The following is a 14,099-nucleotide window of genomic DNA, read 5'->3' as shown; positions in this document are numbered from 1 at the left end:
CTGTTCCATTATTAACTCCTACATGAGGTGAACTTTAATACAAACCAACTAGACCTTAAATAGAAAGACATAAGTTGGGCACAGGTGGTCTCACGACTAGATATTGGATATTCGACTCCAGGAGGCTGGAACACAAATCAATTTAAGACACCAACACTGACTTTCCTCAGAGTGGCCCATCCTCCATCTCCCAATGTATTTTCCTCTCCAGATTTATCACTAGGATGTTACTACCCACACTTTCCTGCCCAAGTAAGCCAGAATCTTCCTAGCCAAGGCATCCCTCCCCCAGATACAGATGGCATATTTGCATAATAATTGGACAGACTAGTTTCACAGCCACTCCTGCAAAGCATTCAGCAGGAGTGGCTGGTCCCCTCATACAGTTTGTCAGCCTTTGGGATTAAAAAAAACCTATCAGTTTAATGCAGTAATTATGGTAATATTTATTTATTCATTCATTTATTGCATCCTGCCTTTATTATTTTCACAAATGACTCAAGGCAGCAAACATATCCAACACACCTTTCTACTCCTATTTTCCCCGCAAACCTGTGAGGTGGGTTGGGCTGAGTGTGACTGGGCCAAAGTGACCCAGCTGGCTTTCATGGCTAAGGCAGGACTAGAATTCACTGCCTTCCACTTTTTAGCCTGCGGTCTTAACCACTACCAAGCTACCTCTCTAAAGACCAGTAAGACCCATTCAAGTTCAAATTCAGCACAAAACTTATTTTGTACCACTTTAAGAAAGTTATTGTGTCTTATCCACTGTACATTACAGTATTCTCGTGATCTAAAATTGAAGGTACAATGCCTTGTACAATTTAATATATCCAGATAAATTATTCTTGATACATCCATGCTGAATTCTAACAGTGAACACACTATTTTCTTAATGCTTGCAGTAAGTAGATTCTTGCAGCCATTATGTCATAATAGTTTGCCTCACAAAGGGCCAGACTGGGCACGCTTTCAGCCGGGAGAAAGAAAGTAGCAAAGGGTAATGGGGAAGAGATAGGTGGGTAAGAGGAGCTGAAGTGCATAAGTGCAAGTGGGAGCACCCAAATGTTGATTGTATGACTGTGGGAATGTTGCCACAATCATAACTTCATTGACCTGGCCTAGCTACCATTTGTTCAGCACCACTGTAACTTTAAATGGTCACTGAATGAATTGTTAACCAAGCACTATCTGTACACTGTTTCCTGTTCAAGAATATTTTTTATTATTATTATTTAATTATTGGAACAACCCTCCAAAAGATAGCCAAAATCATCACAGTCCAGAAAAAATAATCCAAATATTTTGGTGCTTCCAACAATAGTATGTGCACATTGCTACGGTAAAGGTTTCCCTGTCAATCATGACGGACTCCAGGGCCTGGTGCACATCTCCATTTCTTGGCTGAGAGAGCCAGCATTATCTGAAGACCATTTCCATGGTCATGTGGCCAGCATGGGTTATCTTCCCACCAAAGTTGTACTTATTAATATATTTGCATTTGCAGGTTTTGGAACTGTTAGGTGGGCTGGATCTGAGGCAAGTAACAGAGCTGATGCTGTTGCGCAGAACTTGGATCTCGAACCCAGGGTGTCAGTTCCCCAGCTAACAAGCTCAGCATCTTTAACCGCATAGTGTTAGTTAAATAATACATTACTAGGTATTAATACACATTCTCCAGAAAGTAAATTGAGCATTAGAAGCACATTTAAATGAATATAGTACATATACACATGTCTCAAACATCATAGTTTGCTAACTCAGGGAACGTACAATATAGTGGTACCATTTACAACCTAAATGCAATAGATTGGGCAGAACCAATTTCGTTGTATTTAAGTACAATGACAATAAAGATTATACTTAACAGAGAGAAAAGGGCAGTGAGGAATGCCAATAATTCAGTGATACTCTTCAAATTAGTTATAAAACCTCACATCGTTTATGTATATCATAGTTTACCCCAATAGACTATTGTTTGTGTGTCTATTTTAATATTTTAATTACTCTATGAAGCTGAAGATTTCATTCTATTCAAATCTATCAGGTTCTTTACATGTAACCTAAAATGATATTTTTATATAAATCGCTTCTTTTTAATGGAAAATCAATGAAACAAAACCCAAATAATAACAAATTATTGAAAACAGTTTATCACAAGGTTACCAACATTCCATGCATTCTTAGTTTCAACAGTAATCATCCACTGTCACATAAAAAGAGTTGCGTCAGAACATTACATGGCAGGGTGAAAATCCACTGTAGTACCCAGCAAGTTACACAACTGGAGAGAAGGTATCTATCCACATGAATGATTCAGGCCGAATGGGTACCCACAAGCATTTATTACAAGATGCCTGTGCAACATGCAAGGAAGAGAAATGAAGAAGGTATAAGACCAACTATATGACACATCCTGCCATACATCAAAAACATTTACGAAGCGGTGCAATACAGCTACCGACATCTGCAAGTGGGCATTGCACACCGTCCAGGGGTTATCATACAAGGCAAATCATGCACTGCAAAGATGACTTGGAGATGGAAGATACTGCTAATGAAATCTACCGGATCCTTTGCATGGATTGTCCCCGTCACTGTAGGAAGACAGGGAGGAAGCTAACCACCAGATTGCAAGAATACAAGGGAGCAGTCAGATGAAAAGACCCAAACTCATTGGCAGCCTCTCATTGCAATGAATAAGGACATGTATTCAATTTTGCAGCTACTAAAGTTGTTGGCCATGCAGATAAAAAGACAGCCAGGGAAATGACTGAAACCTGAGAAGCAGGCCCCTTGCCAGTCAACAGGAATGATTTACTACCAGCTCATCAGGTATTTAGGAGCCTGATGACTTGGAAGCACAATGAAAAAACAGGCAGACACCAACATAATAGGACGGCACCACATAAACATGATGCAAACCCAAAGCACATATTCTGATAGACAGAAGTTTCCCTGACAATAGGCTCCAGCGCAACTCCGAAAGCTCGGAAGACTAAACCTCTGGTCCTGGTGATTGACCCAGGTTGGGTGGTGCAATCACTGCCCAGATGTTGACCAGAGCAGCTCAATTGTCAATTTATTTTGGTTTTTTCACAATTAACAATTACAAGCATCGAAGTAATATTTATTTCATGTTAAACTCATTAAGGATTAGGTAAGGCTTTATTATTTGTATTGTTTATCAGTTTACAGTTGTGTTTACATATATACAGAATAACCCCACAGGTAGCAAATAAATTTAATAAAAAAATACACACACACCGAAAACATCACCATGTAAAAGCACATTATCTTGTGGTAGCCAAGACATGGACTTAACAGAACTTGAAAAAATAAAGTGTTGAATGCAGATTTCCTCCACCCATTTTTTAAATTGGAGGATTTGTTAATCTTATAACTAGCTACATGAAGACTATCTAGGGACTAAATTTTCATGTTTTTCACTTCATGACCATTTTTGGCAATTGTGATAAAGAATGTAAGTTACAAAAAGTGTGCTTCATACAGCCTTGGTACATCAGGGGACCATTTTTCCTCTTCATTAATTTAGCATGCCTATGCTGTTGAATAGTCTCATAAATGCAGATTGTCACTCAAAAACACAAAAAACTTCATCTGTTGAAATCAGTTTATGCTGTTAAAAAATAAAAGAATCTTTTTTTCTTTATGTCCAATTAGTCCTTCACAATCCAACCCCCACTCCTGCACATACAAAGCCTCCTTTAAAAGTGGCTATATTGCCTACAGATAAACTTCAATAGAGATATAAGTCACCTAAACACCCAACAACAAAGTAGTAACAATCCACTTTGGGATAAGCAGCTCAAGTTGAAATCCTTACTAAGCAATTAAGGTTAGTATATAAAACTTCAGATAAAACATGTTTCCTACTCTATTAACAGGGCTGGTTCTCTGGAGAAAATATAGAATACAAATGTCATAAAAATGTTAAATATTGAAGTTTTTAAGTTTTTATGCCTTTTTAAAGTATTTATTTATCTTAATAATCCTCATAGCCATTTTAGAAAAAAATGATGAGACTTATCCCTAGTGCTGCAGATGGGATGGCAGAACAAATACCGTAGTTTGCCTAAGGTTATGCAATGAATTCATGAACAAGAAGGGATTTGGTCTGGAAAATGTGTACATAAAGAATCTTTTTAATGGAATTAAAAGTTACTGTGTTTGCAACCAACAAGAACTGGAACTCATTTCTACCATTTTTCTATTCTTAATTTCAACAGCATATATATATATATCTGAAAAACTAGTGTTCGCACATGCTCTGTTCTGTCTTACCCTCAACTTCTTGCTTAGCTACCACAAAACTTTATAAACATGAATCCTAACAGAATTAAACTAAAAAGACCCTGATAAGATTTTATATACATTTGTATACATTTTTGTTTACGTTTGCTGAAGTTGTGAGACAGATACAGGTGGTCCTCATTTTTCAAACACTCACTCAGCAACCATTCAAACCTACAATAGCGCTGAACCAATGACAGTTATTGTCGTTGCATGTAGTCATATGAATATGATTTGCAACCTTCCCGGCTGGCTTCCCACAAGTAAAGTCAATGGGGAAGCTGGCAGGAAGTTGCAAGTCACAAATGTGATTTTTCGATTTATGACTGCATTTCTTAATGCCAGTTTCTGGTCCCAATTAACATTGTTAAGAAAAAACTGTCTGCAATTAATAAGATACCATGCCACAAATTTTACACAGAAATGTGTCGATTCTAGAACAATGAAAAATAGAACTTAGAAATACCACCACAATTTGTCATAATGCTATGACAAATATTTTTCCTCTGAATGCCCCACTAAGAATTTCTGATTTTTTTAAAAAAAAATTAAAAATGTAATATGCAGTTTGAAATTTTGAGATGCATTTTCAAATGTGCCTCAAGAGTAAAATGGCATACATATCTCTTTGGATCATGGTCCCAAATATACTTGGTTAATTTATTAAGTTGCACATAAAACTAAATGCATGTCATTTTCTTCTAATTAAAACCAAGGTCACTTGGTCCTCTGAAAAACAAGCTTCAGAAGCATGAATATACCTTTCTGCAACACCCCAGCAACTACTCTTTTTTCCCATCAAAGCTATTTCATGACTCTAGGGAAAGACACAGCTGAAATGTTTCAGAGCATTACATGAATACTCTAAAATGCTTCCTTGGAATCAAATGCAAAGCACTGAAGTGCATAGTCATTTAAATATTATGAATACATGCCCTAACCTTTTGATAGCCTAAATAATACCCAACCCAAAGATCCACAAAATAGATTGTCTATTTGTCAGGAAGTAGAAATATAGGGAAAGGTATGCTTTGAGCAATACAGATACATGAAAATTGAAAAAAGGTTTTTTTCTCATTTCTGCCCTCCCCAGCCCCCAGGAGCTCTCTGAAAGCCCCCATAAGGCTCTGCACGGGGGCAGGGCTTCGAGAGGCAAAAAAATGCTGTATTCGGTGTATAAGACGCACCCAGATTTTCAGCCTCTTTTTTGAGAAATCTCATACTCCGAAAAATATGGTAAATTGGCAACTATAAGAAATTATTTAAAATGGCTGTTTAAGTAGCCCAAAGTATGTTTTATTTATTATATGCAATTTATATTGAGAAACAGGAAAAAACATACAAACTGCAATAAATGGTACTTACTTCTGAATTAGATTGCTTTGTCCATTTTATATGAGGTAGCACTGGATTCTGTTGAAAATAAACCTGCAACGTTTTAAAATATTAAAAGCATTAAATAAACAAGTGTGCTCTCTGTCCTAATTAAATGTGTAGCTTTTTTGTTCAATAGAAATACAAACCAAATACAAATTTATCAATCACTATTAATCAGTTCTCAGCAATATCAAATTAATCTATAGATGTTCTGAAAGCCCAGTTAAAATTCTATTTCTAATTAGAACTAATTCTAATTCCATTTTGTACAAGAAGATTCCACACCTTGCATTCGGTCCTTTGCAACACCAATTATTAACCTTACTTCCAGATTTTGGAAACCATCACTAATATAATCCAAATAGCGAAGAGACTATGAAATACTAACATGGAGAAAACCAAATATCGGCACTTTGGCTCAGCAATGCTTAGGTAGCAGAAAAGTTTTAATAGCAAATCTTTGTTGAGTAAACTCTCACAACTCACACAACATGCTAGAAAATACTGTAATGCAATGCAACAAATATTAGCTAATCTATAAACAAGAAAATGGTTCTTTTCTATGACTTACAGCTGTTCAGCAACTATGTCCTGAATGCATATTTCAGACATATGTTCATATATAGTCATGAACATCTTCTCAAGATTCCAGATCTCTACAAGCTTTTCTACAGTTCAGACATACATTTAGATTGGTATAGAAAAGGCTAGTGGATCAAGTGCAATGGCAACAGCTGTTATAGCAACAGGAAAATTCCTAACAATTGCTTCAATTTTTCAGATTAATAAAAATTGTTTCTATGCTAATATTACTATTACATCCTAGTGACAGTCTTGACACACACAAAGCTTAGGAATATAACTTCCTTAAGAGCCACGCTTAATTGAGTTTAAAAAAAGTTGCACTCTTTCAAACATCCAGTTTCAATTCAATAACTTGCTTTATTAAACCGGTTTCTCAGGTTAGACATAGGACACTATAATAGGCTTTAATATGCCACAATATAAATGCATGTGTAAGGAAAAATTGGAAACAGGGAATAGAAAGAAAAACTGTTTCCTATCTGAAAAAAGTTGACAAGGATCAGGATAAGAATATGTGAATATGAACACCTTATTTCTGAACACCAACATTATTTACATTTAAAATATAAGAAATTCAACTTGAATTCAGTGTGATTTCCAATATTTATGCATTAATCAAGCTGCATATTTAAATATTCAATTTAATATCAAATATTGCTATTTGTCCTAGAAAGATAAGTTGCTGTAGTAGCACAAGCAAGCAACCTCAATGCTCTTAAAAGTCTACAAAAATAGTATTTGGGTGAATACTTACAAAATCCAAGAGTACTGCAGAGATTGGCATCGACTTCCCAAAATCTGTTTTCCAGTTTTGCTTCCCTTGAAATATCCTGAGCTCCCTAATGATACTACATCTGTAGCAAACAGCTGACTCTCCAAAATCAGCTACCCATTGTTCACATACAAGGATTCTGCCAAGTTATTTCTTGAAGCAAACAAGTCTGATTTTAGAAGCTTGTTTTCAGAAACAAAGTTTTCTTCACTTTCTTATTCCATGTATTTTGCACGATAATGAGCATCAGCTCTATAAAAAAATAAATACCCCTTTTAAGACATAAAGAACAGAACAAATTCCACATCCAAAATGAGGTGCATTTCTAAGAGTTAATTCAGGCATGAGCACACAGCAGCTATCTCAATATTTCCATAATGCTTCTTTATATAAAAAGCAAATGCAAATGAAAAATAAAGTCCATTGCCTTCATGTAGGAAATAGGGTTCACTGCAAGCAGCAATATTACTCCTAAAAATTTAAATAGGAGTTGCCATCAACTATAACCAAAGGGGAAGAATCAGAAGCCACAGCTAATATAATTTCTAAATATAATTGGCAAATTAAGTCAATCTCAATTTTTCCTGAATTCGCTGAACTGAAAAATAAGAGTTTTCAAAAAAATACGCAGAGCCTAAGAAGTTTATATAATTATCCATTCCATAGGGACAAAAATTAGTCCAAGGTGTCTTCAACGAAAAGGGGAGAAAATTTTCAAAAGTTCATAAAGCTTTAAGTTCTGAAGATTTCAGAAAAACACGAAGTGGAAAGCGGCTGAACAGATCGACTCCATGGTGGAAAAATATTGTCCTTTTCAATTGAGAAAGATTTTCCTCATTTAATCGGAAGCAACGAAAAATAACCCCCGACGTTCAAAACTAGAGAATTACCTAAAATGGAAGAGGCACAAGAAAAAGAGACAAAACACGCAATAAGTCAGGTTTCCTCTCTAAATAACATCGAATGATGCTCCAAAATACATCCAATTTCCCCCACCCCCAAACAAGATAGATCTACTAGGCACACGAAGACGGATCCCCCCCCCCCCCCACACACACAACACACTCACGGGGAGTGTCGTGGCTACAAACGCAGCACCGCCACGGGAGGAGGAAGACCACGGGGGAACCGGATGGACGAGGCTTTGGATCCAAGTTCTTTTACCCCAATAAAGTACAGAACCGGAGCGAACAATAGCAAGATCTCCGGGTGAGGGGGGGGGAGAAGAGGGGTTGCAACGCTTTCGCCCCGAAACCTTTCCTCCGCGGGATTACTTTCGTGAGAAAAGTCCAAAAGGCTCGGGTTGCAACTCCACCGAGCCAAAAGAAAGTTAAAATGCCGGACAGGAGGAAGAAAGGTCGGGGAAAATCCAGGGCCCGCCGCTTTCGGTTGCTGAACCCCAGGAGAGCGCGCGGTTTTGCCTCCTCTCCTCTTCCTCCCCCCAAATTTGGACTGGGGTTAAAGTAGGGCACACCTGGCGAAGAGGAATCGCTAGTCCCTTTCCTTCGCAAGCCCTTTTCGGACGTGCGTTTGGAACGACACCGAAGTAAGGCCAACGAGAGCCGCGCCTCGGGTTCAGAGGGCCCCAGACGGAAGAGGCTGAAGGGGGCGAAAAAAGGCCACACGCTCCGGCTTTGGGCGGACGGAAAGGAAGCCTTCGGGACGGCGACAGCTCCCAGGAGAAAAGCTCCGGCCTCCCCGCTGGACTTTGACCCAGCTCTCCACCCCCGCCTTCCCTGTGGGGACGCGCCTTCCTTCCCCTCACCGATTTCCAGCGCCGCCGCTGCTGCCTTTCCCCCACCCCACCCCCGACGCAACCATCGTTTCAACGCTACTTTTTCCCTCGGCCTGCCGAGCAAGGAGGGGAGGGCGCGTGTCTCCCACCTACCGGCAAAGTTCCCAGACAAAAGCGGGACCCCCGGATTTGAAAGCTCCTTTTTGCCGCCGCCTCTTCTCGCCTGCCGCGCGCACAGCTCTCTCTCTCTCTCGCTCTCTCTCTCTCTCTCCTCGCACCAGTCAGTCCATCCCAAAATGGCGCCGCTCCGAGCCGCAGCAAGCGATGTCCTGCGCTGAAACCTCGCGAGAGTTCAGTTTACACCAGCCGCCGCCGCCGCCACCACGAGCCGGAGAGGCGACGGGAAGGGTTGGAGGGTTTCCCTTCTGAAAGCGGCCTAGCGGGAGGAGGAGAGGGCGGAGGGTATCGCCCCGGAGAGGGATGAGCAGGAAGGCCCGCTGGATTCAAGAGGCCCGGAACGTAATTTCGCGGACCTTCCCTGCGCTTCTAACGCCTCATCCTCCAACCCGCGTGCACCCTCCTGTGACGTCACTCGGAACAATCCTGAACTTCCGAGCATTCTGAAAAGGGGAATCCCCTTTCCTGAGCTCCAGCTGGAAGAGGGAATCCCCGCCTCCCCCCTCCCCCAGTTCAAGCCACCAGCAAAGCCAACATTAGCCATGCGCTCATCTTCTGCCTGCGCGGGATACGTTTGTCCTGGATTGCTTCTCGCAATAGCGCAATAGCCTAATATTAAATCCTGCCACCATATAACTATTCTCCGGAGAACCAGCGATCAGGTGTGATCTGAAAGCAGGAGCAAAAAAAGAAACGTGCCGTCGGCCGATGCGATCTCCAAGATAAACGACCCATCATTTCCATGATGTTACCTAACCTGCAGTTTAAGAAACGCATCTCGCTGGAGCACATCAACGCAGAGGGGAAATTCTGTAGCGTTAAATTCCTGGACGGACGCTCCTGGCCCCCAGCGTCCTGTGCAAATGAGATGGATTCGCTCATTCTTCCTGGGTTCAAATAATAGGCCGAGCTTAAATGTGGCTGAATAGTTTGTTTCTCAGCAAGTTGTGCCAATTTATTTTTATTTCTTCGTTTTAATTCAACCAAACAAGACAGACATTCAAAGGATAATTAGAACTGCAGAAAAAATAATTGCTACCAACCTGCCTTCCATCGAGGACCTGCACACATCAAAAAGAGGGCTGTGAAAATATCAAGCAATTGGATTATTCTACCATAATAAATCATTGATTCGCATTTTGTGTAATTGTAAGAGGTGTACATGACAAAGATCAAAAAAGCAAGGAACTTCAAAACTTAGGCTAAGTGTTTTAGCTGCCATCAAATCAGCATTTTAAAAATACAAATTCCACTACTGCAGTAGATGCTTTTGAAACTGGGAGCTACTGTCTAGATTTGCATTCCTATTTCCAGGAGTTCAATAGCATTTCATGGTATTTCTTCCTCTAATTGTGAATTTATAAGCCACACAGAGTTGCTTTGCAAAGTTAAGATGGACTTAAGCCTGTATTGTCATCTTTAAAAAGGTAAAGATTCCCCTCGCACATATGTGCTAGTTATTCCTGACTCTAGGTGGCGGTGTTCATCTCAGTTTCAAAGCTGAAGAACCTGCGCTGTCCGAAGACGTCTCCATGGTCCTATGGCGGCATGACTAAACACCTTCATGACTAAACGCTGAAGGTGTACGGAACGCTGTTATCTTCCCACCAAAGGTGGTTCCTATTTTTTCTAATTGCATTTTTTACTTGTTTTCAAACTGCTAGGTTGGCAGAAGCTGGGACAAGTAACAAGAGCTCACTCCATTACGCAACGTTAGGGATTCGAACCTCCGAACTGCCAACCTTTCTGATAAACAAACACTGTCTTAGCCACTGAACCTGCACATCCCTGTCTTCATCTTAGCCTTAGCCTTAACCATAAGAGGTGGTCCTTGTTTATTAACCACAGTTGGGACTGACAACTCTGTTACTAGGACCAGTCATAAATCGCCTCTTTCTGCTTGGGTGTAATTTTGAACTGTTGCTGAATAATCAGTGGGTAAGCAAGGACTACCTGTTAAACATTGCATTTTAAAAACAAAAGCAAAAGCACTTCCTTAAGGTATGTGAGCACATAGAGGAAAAATGTGGGATATTTAGTTTGGACTTTGCATGTTTGTAAATCCAGCAGCTGTGGCTTCTAAATCATGTTGTGTTTTAAGATTATAGGTCATAGTTATGCATTTGCTTTTGTTACAATAGATCCACCTGTAAGAACCCAAGCAGGAAGTCCCACTACGTGCATCCAAAACAAAAACAAAAACCCAACCCACTGAATGCCCTGTAGCAGCCACCTTTGTAGTGATAGTAGAACTCTGGAATCCTTTCAACCACACCCTTAAACTCAGGAAGCTCCTACCATCACTTGCTGTAGACACCAGCTGAAAACTCACCTGTACACCAGGCCTTCCTGGTATGAACGCTGGTCGTTTTCTCTACCACTTTTAATGAATGTTTCATTTAATACAGGTAGTTCCACAACTGGGACCAAATGCCCCATTGCTAACAAGGTAGTTAAATGAGTTGTGTCTGATTTTACTACTTTTTTTGCCATAGCTGTTAATTTGAATCACTGCAGCTCCCCTGATTGACTTTGTTTGTTGGTAACTGGCTGAGAAGTTACAAATGATGATCACAGGATGCTGTAACTATCATAAATGCATGCCAGTTGCCAAGCCCCTGAATTTTGATTACATGACGGGCAGGGGTGGAGGAGGGAATACTGCAAAGGTTATAAATATGCGAATCGGTTGTAAGTCATTTTTTTTTAATTCTGTTATAACTTCAAACAGTTACAAATATTATATAGTTGTGGGCCAAGGATTACCTGTAGTGTATTTTTATATATATTTAACATATTTCTGATCATGCAATTTACTGCTTTCCAAAAAAAAAAGCCTTAAAGTATATAAATAACATTTCAGTGTAAGAAATGATATCTAAAAATATTTAAACACTAAATAGGATACTATATATGAGCCCCTAACCAGTTGTGATTAATTCAATAAAACACAGCATGACGCATAAACACACTCTGTGAATTGGAACAGGTGGGAATGGAGTGTGGAGAATATTTCTAAAAAGCCCCAGGAAGACAAAACATTCCCAGGGAATGTTGGATCTGGATACATTGTTGCAGTAAGTCTCAGTCATCTCTCTTTGAGATTCTAAAAAGTTAGATTGCAGCAGAATCTTCTGAACAATTCCTAAGCTAATAATAATAAACTTTAATTTATGAGGCAAGATGGATTGAGAAGGCGGAGGAGAAAAAAAGCATTAGTTAATGTAGTCTGTCAAAATAGCCTACATTTATTTTATTTTTCCCTATCAAAAACTACTATTAGGGGTGGGCTAGTGGCATGAGCAGAGGAAGTGCCAAGGAATTCTCTAGCAATGCATAGAGCAGACCCCAGGTAATCCTACAGTTCCTATCCCACTGAAAGGATTTGCTTTGGTAGACTTAAAAATATTACTGAGATAAATATAGATTACAAATATTACATCACCCGCTGTCCACAGCAGTGGATCTGCTATAATGAGATATGTCCAGTTGGATATGATCTGTTAAGACTTAAATTTGGTACAGCACTTTATTCTCCTAAAGCAATCCAAAGGTTATTTGGATACTTTCTTAGAAGGAAAATAAGCGGACAACTCAGAGAAGCGAGTGTTGATGTACTTCTAAAACAATATAGTATTGTCTGTCCGTCCAATATTATTGTTTCATAAAATGTCATTTGTATTCTTATCAGTTGGTCTTCAAATAAATAAGAACATGTTACACCCTCACACCACCATACATTGTGATGATTAGACTACCAGGTAAATAATTGATAAGGAATACCTCAATATAAGAAGTGCATTGTTCTCAGGTAATAGTTGAGAGACTGTCAAATATTTTTTAGTGCCACTAATCAAATGAATTGCATTTTTCTATAACTACTTATGACAGTTTTTGGTGTTTCAGATCAGAAGTAGCCTGGTTTTGAAAGTAATTTGGTGGAAAGGGAATTGTTCTTCTGTCTTGACTATCAGCCTCCCAGAGATATCTTGTTGTTGAGTATTATGGAAACCAGATATATATAGCAATAGCACTTATATACCACTTCACAGTGCTTTACAGCCCTCTCTAAGCGGTTTACAGAGTTAGCATATTGCCCCCAACAATCTGGGTCCTCATTTTAATGACCTCGGAAGGATGGAAAGCTGAGTCAACCTTGAAATGTTGAGAACTGAACTGTCGAACTGCTGGCAGCTGGCAGTCAGCAGAAGTAGCCTGCAATACTGCATTCTAACCACTGCATCACCACAGCTCTTGTTATATCTAAAGTACAATCTAGTTCACAATGCTGGACTAAACAGGTTTGTTGGTTGGACTAATCCAGCAGGATTCCTGTTACATTCCTTCTTCAAAAGTAGTGTGAAAGATGCTGGGATGTTTCAGTTGTAATATATATTGCAGCAAAATGATCATCTCATCCATAATGTCATAAAGGTACCAGGTCTGGACCTTCCTGATGGAGAATCCAAAAGTCTCTGCCATATCAAGAATGGGGAGGGGAGGAGGATTACTTTGACCTAGAATCAAGAACCTAGAGCCGGGATGGCGAACATATGGCATGCATGCCCCAGGTGGCATGCAGAGCCATTTGTCAGGGCACGCGAGGCGTTGCCCTGTCAGCTGGCCGGCACGCATGTGGGCGCTGGCCAGCTGACTTTAGCCTTTTTTTGAGGCCATTTTTGGCCCTCCCCGGGCTCCTATAAAGCCTCTGGAGCCTGGGGAAGGCCAAAAAAGCATGCAAAAAATGGGGGGGGGGGAAGTGCCTGTCATGCGCACATGCGGGCTAGGGGGTCATGCATTGCATTATGGGTCTGGCACACCCGCACACAGCCCCCCTGTGCTCCCCCTGTTATGGCACGCAAGCCAAAAAAGGTTCGCCATCACTAACCTAGAGGTTGAGTACAAAGTCTCATGAATCATCATAATCATCGAAGGAGACCATCCTATTTACTAAAAGTTCTAATAGTTACAAACTCATCAAGAAAGATTTTTAAATACCTGTGGAAAAGTAGGGAGGTAACTGATGATGATTAAATAGCCTTCTTCCCTAGTCTGCTCCTGTTTTCCTATAATCTTTTCATTCTCATGTCTGATGTATTCTTGGAAACTTGATCACTCCCATTTTTTTTGTGACTCTTC

General features: G+C 39.9%; 1 protein-coding gene across 4 annotated transcripts in view; it reads right to left on the bottom strand.

The window, feature by feature from the left end:
• GPBP1 (GC-rich promoter binding protein 1) overlaps positions 1-9,381 on the bottom strand; it is a 47,581-nt gene extending 38,200 nt beyond the window's left edge. The window contains exons 1-3 of one of the 4 annotated variants that reach the window (XM_081945840.1): positions 8,937-9,381; positions 7,031-7,938; positions 5,680-5,742 (exon numbers count right to left, since the gene is read on the bottom strand). The gene's annotated coding sequence lies outside the window, so the exon portion shown is untranslated. Of the gene's footprint in view, positions 1-5,679; positions 5,743-7,030; positions 7,939-8,522; positions 8,673-8,936 lie in introns of those variants that run through there. The other 3 variants (XM_081945837.1, XM_081945839.1, XM_081945838.1) reach the window with 3 other exon arrangements.
• Between the last annotated feature and the right edge of the window lie 4,718 nt (positions 9,382-14,099).

The sequence above is a fragment of the Natrix helvetica genome (assembly GCF_964273705.1).
Source record: "Natrix helvetica genome assembly, chromosome: 2".
NCBI lineage: Eukaryota > Metazoa > Chordata > Lepidosauria > Squamata > Natricidae > Natrix > Natrix helvetica.
Note: the sequence above shows the minus strand (reverse complement) of the source record. Positions and strands in the feature narration are given on the sequence as shown.